The sequence below is a fragment of the Monopterus albus genome, unplaced genomic scaffold, assembly GCF_001952655.1.
Source record: "Monopterus albus unplaced genomic scaffold, M_albus_1.0 scaffold49.1, whole genome shotgun sequence".
Lineage (NCBI taxonomy): Eukaryota > Metazoa > Chordata > Actinopteri > Synbranchiformes > Synbranchidae > Monopterus > Monopterus albus.
In genome coordinates, this window is record NW_018127929.1 from 384,663 (window position 1) to 391,039 (window position 6,377).

At 40.3% G+C, this 6,377-nt stretch overlaps 1 long non-coding RNA gene across 1 annotated transcript in view; it reads left to right on the forward strand.

The window, feature by feature from the left end:
• Positions 1-6,377, forward strand: part of LOC109960598 (uncharacterized) — a 23,634-nt gene that overhangs the window by 8,069 nt on the left and 9,188 nt on the right. Inside the window, exon 2 of the long non-coding RNA XR_002275030.1 lies at positions 5,466-5,523. This is a non-coding gene — a long non-coding RNA (uncharacterized LOC109960598). The remainder of the gene's footprint in view (positions 1-5,465; positions 5,524-6,377) is intronic.

The window sequence follows — 6,377 nt, forward strand, 5'->3', positions numbered from 1 at the left end:
GAGCAGTAGACACAAAAGGCACACAAACTCACAGTTTCTTTAAGCTTTACAATCCCATCAGGCATGAAATCAAAGCACACACCGACTTCCATCACAAGAGAAACACACTGTCATCTGTCAGCTTACTGTGTGTGTGTGTGTGTGTGGTTGGCTGGGAATGAGTCCTCTGAAAAGGTGAGGACGTAACAAAATTTTAGGTAATTATGAGTCTGTGAAATGCTGACCTCAGACCAGTTCAGAAGAAATGGGTGTCTGACATGACAACTGATTAGTCTTGTACTGTGTCATACGAATACTTGGACTGATTCTGCACACAGGACGCCGCACAACATCTGGACACACAGTTTAGCATATCAGAATGTTTTTTTCTACTTCATGACATGTTGGGGCGACTAACCAATAAGAGTGCAGATCGCTCTTTTGTTAGCATATATGACTGAATCACTATCACAGTGATATAGCTAACGTTAGCATATCGATTTGCTACGGTTGCTACAATCACACTGTTAGTTTTACTTCAAGTTCTCCTTGAAGGATAGACGACCCATACTGCCTTCTTCATGTAATCCTTTTTTGTACTTTTCTGCACACGAGACAAACCATCCTGTTGACATTTTGCTGGTTCCTCCTTCACACAAGTTATGAACAAGGGCAGCAAGTGAATTGTCAAGTATAAACTTGCAGTCTGAAGAATTTAATCGGACACAGTGAACATCTCGCTGTGTAATAATCTGGACCCAGCAAAGTGAGTCAAACAGATGGCAAAATAACAGTTGGAAACATTGTATAATTCTGAAGCTAAATATTTATCTTCCTCACTGCTGTAATTTGTTTACACACGCCATGTTGGCATGTAGAGAAGTCAGATGTTTTGGGTATATTTTAATAAGTGAGTTGGGTTTGTTTATAACCGTTTCCATCTACAGTTCTGTTTAGTGCAGGTGTTCTCAAACTATAGTATAAATAAAATCAGGACTAGAAATTGTTTAATTTGAAGTAGTTTATTTGCTAAATCTTCTCTAATGCTTATGAAGTGTATTTACATAAACTAGAATAATTTCAGATCAGAGGTCTGAGTCAAAGCTGGAATATGCAGAAACTAAACCAAAATGGATGTCGGAGAGGGGGATACAGCTCTGCTGTTGCTTAGCAACAGTATGTCTCAAAGTTTGTGGAATTTCTACGGTGGAAGGAACGGAGTTTTCCTGCAGACTGATTTCAACTTTGTGCTTATCTCAGGTGCCCTGGATGTAGGAGTAGAAGAACGATGATGGGTGTGTTTGTGAACGTGTAGGATGTGTGTGTGTGTGTGCCGCATACATTTAGGTTGTATTTGAGGCGAACAAAAATCTAATTGCAGTAAGGCGATGTGTTTAGGTCTGTGTGAGATTGTGTAGGTGTGTTTGTGTTCTTGTGTGTGTACTACTTTTCTACAAAAACTGGTGAAAACGGGTGTCCTTGTTGCCATTCTAAGACTGACAGAGAGGTGACTGAAAAACAGAAGACTGATATTTGTTACAGCTTAATTAAAGCAAACTTCTCACACTGACTGACAAAATGACTGTGCTCAGCAGATGGTTTAGCCTTTTAATCGCTCGTGTTGATCTGATTAGTAACGGCCCATATATATATATATATAGAGATAGATAGATAGATAGATGGATAGATGTATAATAGGTTTATTAGTCAGCTTTTAGGTGCCCGTAGGTGGATTTATCTTTTTTTGCCTTTAAAACTCTTAAGGCAGAACTACATAGTTAATGATGACTGCTCTTTGTAGTAAAAACTATAATATAATTTTGCACCTTTTTATTTCTTTTTTTTTTTTTCTCCATGCACAGTTGTATAAAGTGCTCATCACCTTTCGGTAACAGAAAAGCGACTTCTCTAGTGGATTCGTGGAATTGGCAGTGACTGTGTGTTCTGTCAGCTCAGCCACACACAGCTCAGATCCCCAGACCGTCTACTGTGGCACACTGAACTCTGTCTGAACCAGTGCACTGTTAGTGGAGCTAAAAAGCACATCAGTTCACAACAATGATTTCACTCACCCAGTCAATTAGCCAGCCATCCAGACGGCTGCTCTGCCTTTTTTGGGAGCATTTCAGATGGGTAAGAACGAGCATTAGGGTTGAGATTTGAAGATTACCAAAAACCAGAAAGCTGCCTTGGGGCTTCATGTTATTTTTTTTTTTTTACCGCTGCATTAAAGTAGGAAAGATGTGGTGTATGTCTCTCTCTCTCTCTCTCTCTCTCTCTTTCTGTCTCCATCTTCCTCTCATTTTCTAAGTGGTTCAGACATTGAAAAATGTGATTGCGGGGACTTGCAGTGATATCTAGGTCTCCTCTGCTCTCCTCTCCAGTGATTGAATATTTTTTTTCCAATACTGGTATTTGTGGCAATGATAGAATCACACCTGTGCCCCTCTGCACTTTACCTTTTGTTGTCCTGTGTTTTCTTCTCATGAAGATTTCTCTTGTGTGCCTGCACTGAATTCGGGTGATGTAGCTGGGTATTGCTGGCCCAAAACAGGACATCTGGCCTAATTATTCATGCTGCTGATACCCTCACCTCTCCAGGGAGTGTACAGTAGATTACAGTGGCCAAGCTCTGTGGGTGAGGGAGAGGGTGAGTCTGGGGTGATGAGTGCGCTGCAGTTCAAAGACCTCGCTCTGCATGGTTATGTTGTGAGTTAACAAAGGTGTGGTATTAAGAAGCATATCATTAGTGGCACTAGTGTGTGTGTGTGTGTGTGTGTGTGTGTGTGTGTGGCATCTACTGTGGGAAATGAAGCAAGTAATGTGGTCTGCATTTACTTTTTTGGGGTGTTTTGTATGTGTTTGTGTCTTTTGGGTTTGACTTGCACAATGTTGTCATTCATTTGGAGTCTTATTTCTCGCCACCTGATGGGCGTAGATCCAATATTCACTCACCCTCTATATGTGTTATTGTTTCTACCAACTCCTTTAGCTGCTAAATGCTTTGCTACCTTCGTCAGCTAATAGCTAACCAAGCACATAGTATAATGGGCTTTTAGAGCTTCTCTTTTTGGCTGAAAACGGTTAAAAACTGAAACTACGAGAGCAGTGAGAGTGAGTCAAATCAGAAAAGTTGCAGGCGCACAGCTAAACAATGAGCTCAAACTCACTACAAAGCTCCATAAACACCAGGGGAGCTGGAGATTTGGTGATAATTCTCAGTGGGTTCTTCATCATGAACAACCCCTTTCACATTGTCAAGTTTTGTTTTGGGTTTTTTTGCATTTTCGTTTGACATTGTTTTATAAATATTCATTATAACCGCTTTACGCTGACTGTGGTTCCCTCCTGTGTGAAGAATATAAACTTTTTGCAGCTACATTTAAAGCCAACAGATGGTGGGAATTTGATAGAATACATTGTAAGCATATTGTAAGCAGGGGTGGCTGTGGCTCAAGAGGTAGGGCAGTCGTCTCGCTGACCAGCAAGTTGGTGGTTCGACTCCCGGTCTCCCCGCATGCCTAAGTGTCCCTGAGCAAGACACTGAACCCCGAATTGCTCCCGGTGGCTTGATTAGCGCCGTTGTGTGGCAGCTGTCGTCATCGGTGTGTGAATGTGTGCGTGAATGGGTGAATGGTGGTATGATCTCCCTGTAAAGCGCTTTGGAAAAAAGCGCTATATAAATACAGTCCATTTACCATTTACCATATTTATTTAAGATCTTCCCTGACTGCATTTACATTAATAGGAAAGTGTCCTGGTTTTGTGTTTGTTGTAAATATAATATCCTGTTGTCAGAAACGCCCTTACCCTGTTTTTAAAAAACTCAAACATGCTACCTGATGAAGTACTGTGATAGATTATGAAATGTAAAAACCTTATCCAGGTTTCTTGGAACACTTTGGAAAGAAACTTGTCTTTTTAATAGTGGATTTTCTTCAATATTAAAACCAAATTAAGGATTTAATTTGCTTTACAGTGATTGGTATTTCAGAGGAAATTACTCTACATTTATTTTATAAATAAAATTGTTGCCTGTTGTTGAGCTTTTTTTTTTGTGGCTCTAATCAAACTGCTCCATTGTGTGACAGAAGGCTAATAAGATTTGCTAGCAAGTGAATTTCACGTTGAGTAGAAACTTTGGCTGATCTAAACATGCCACAGTCTGGCTGAGAGTGAGCTGGTCTTTTAGGGAGGGGTTAAAGTGCATCACTGTAAAGGAAAGACGTGCACTGGATTCATAACACAAGACAAAATGAGAGCAGAACAGTTAGGCCTGAGACTGGTTAGTGTGCAAGGTTTAAACCAGACACCCACGCAGGAAGTGGTGCATGTAATTGGGGCAGCTCTTAGAAAATGTGCAGCACATCCTTCAAAATAACTGTTGCTGTTGGAGCGCATCTACCTGTCCTGCTGACTTCAGATAAGATGACTGTGGGGATTTAATCAACCAAAAGTGATGGGTCTCACACAGCATACAAACATCTGTGGATGACAGATACCCATCCACCACAGTATAGACTCAGCCTCACTGGCATTATGGCCTTAATCACACACTGATGTGCATGTAGTTGTGTCTAGTGGATGGAGAATTTATATCAAGCTGACAAAGAGAAATGATGTGACTTTGGAGAGCTCTTCGTGGGAGCGTCTTTTTTTTTTTTTCAGTAAGCTGTTTTCACAGCTTTGGTTGGCATGGATCACTGTCTGTGCTGAGACTGGGTTTGAATAGTTTGAGGAGCAAAGGCTGTGTTTATGCCAAAATGACATTTATTGGTACCTTTTATAATCTGTCTCTAGTGTCCGCCCTGCTCGTTTTGGTACAAGAGGTGTCAAGAGGACCCATGAAATTATCCAGAAGGTGCAGATGGGGAATCATTATCACTTCACTGGTCCAAGGTTTTGAAAACTATTGTTTGCCTCTTACGTCATGTGAAACTCTAATGAAATACATGAACACTGATGAAAACAAACAGAAATCAGTTGGATATTCAGCATGAAATCCAATATGTTGTGACTGTGCCAGCTAACCCATGACTGAACCCTGAGCGACAGAGTGTGAGAGAGACAGAAGATGAGGTGGTGGTGTAGCAGCGACAGAAAAAACCCAGTGAGAAATGAAGTGGTGTGTGTGTGTGCTCGTGGGTGTGCCCATGTCACCTCCTCTTTCTGCAATACAACTTGTGAGGGCGACAGCCTGTGAGAGAACAGGAAGCAGAGGAGACTGGGGAGGTGTGAGAGTTTGTGCGTGTCTGTTGTGTGCGAGGGTAAAAGATGAGTGGGCAGTCTAGTAGCTAGCTGTGCAGGCTAGCACCCTGCTCTATTGTTAGGATCAGCATTTTGAAGTCACCCTGTATAAAACTACTTATTACATTTGAATTCAAAATAAACAGCAATGAGGTAGTAAATGTATATTTTTAAGTGGGAGTTTCCTTCATAAAGAGCATATTGTTGACACAAAGATTCCCTTTTTCTTTCATCTTCAGAAACCCCCTTTTCTGAGCGTCTTGGCTGACATGTCTGACCAGACTGATGAGGTGGCAGGTACATGCTGTATTTAACAATTCAGTAGTAATTCCCTGAAGCACCTCCCTATGGGACAACACTGCATTTTACCTTCCAAATTAAATATTAAACTAAGCATGAGCCTTTGAAGGTAATGTGCCACTGAACCGTTGTTAAGTTTCAAGGCTATTATTTCTACAATTTAAAGAACTGTAGTCTTTGGAGTAAAGTCCTACAGGTGATGATTAACTCAGTGTGGCTTCAAAGGTTGTTTATAGCACTGAAAATATTACAGAGAATATTTTTTTGTTAAAAAGTGTAAGACAAAAAACCAATTCAGTCAAAAAACATACTTAATCAAAAAGATGTCCTTATCAAACAGAAACTCATATTTGATTCCTTTTCTCACAAACGGCATATGTGAACACGTCATAGGTTAATTTAAATGTTTGACAAAGTTTTCCAGCTAGGAGTGACTGTTTGATATGTGATATTATTTGATCTAATATTAATTTAGGTCGAACCGGTCGACATCTTTGGCCATTACCGACCTGATGGAGGACATTACAAGTGCCATGGATGAAAAGAAATACACAATAGGAATATTTATTGACCTAAAAAAAAAAGGCATTTGACACAATCAATCATGAGTTATTAATGTGCAAGCTAGAAAAATATGGGATAAAAGGAGTGGCTTTGAATTGGATTAGAAGTTATTTGACACAGAGGCGCCAATTTGTGAAGTTGGGTGAACATCAGTCGAGTAATCTGGAAATTGTATGTGGGGTGCCTCAAGGTTCAGTCTTGGGACCTAAATTATTCATATTATACATTAACGATATGTGCAAGGTTTCGGCTTTAGTGAAAATGGTCTTATTTGCTGATGACACTAC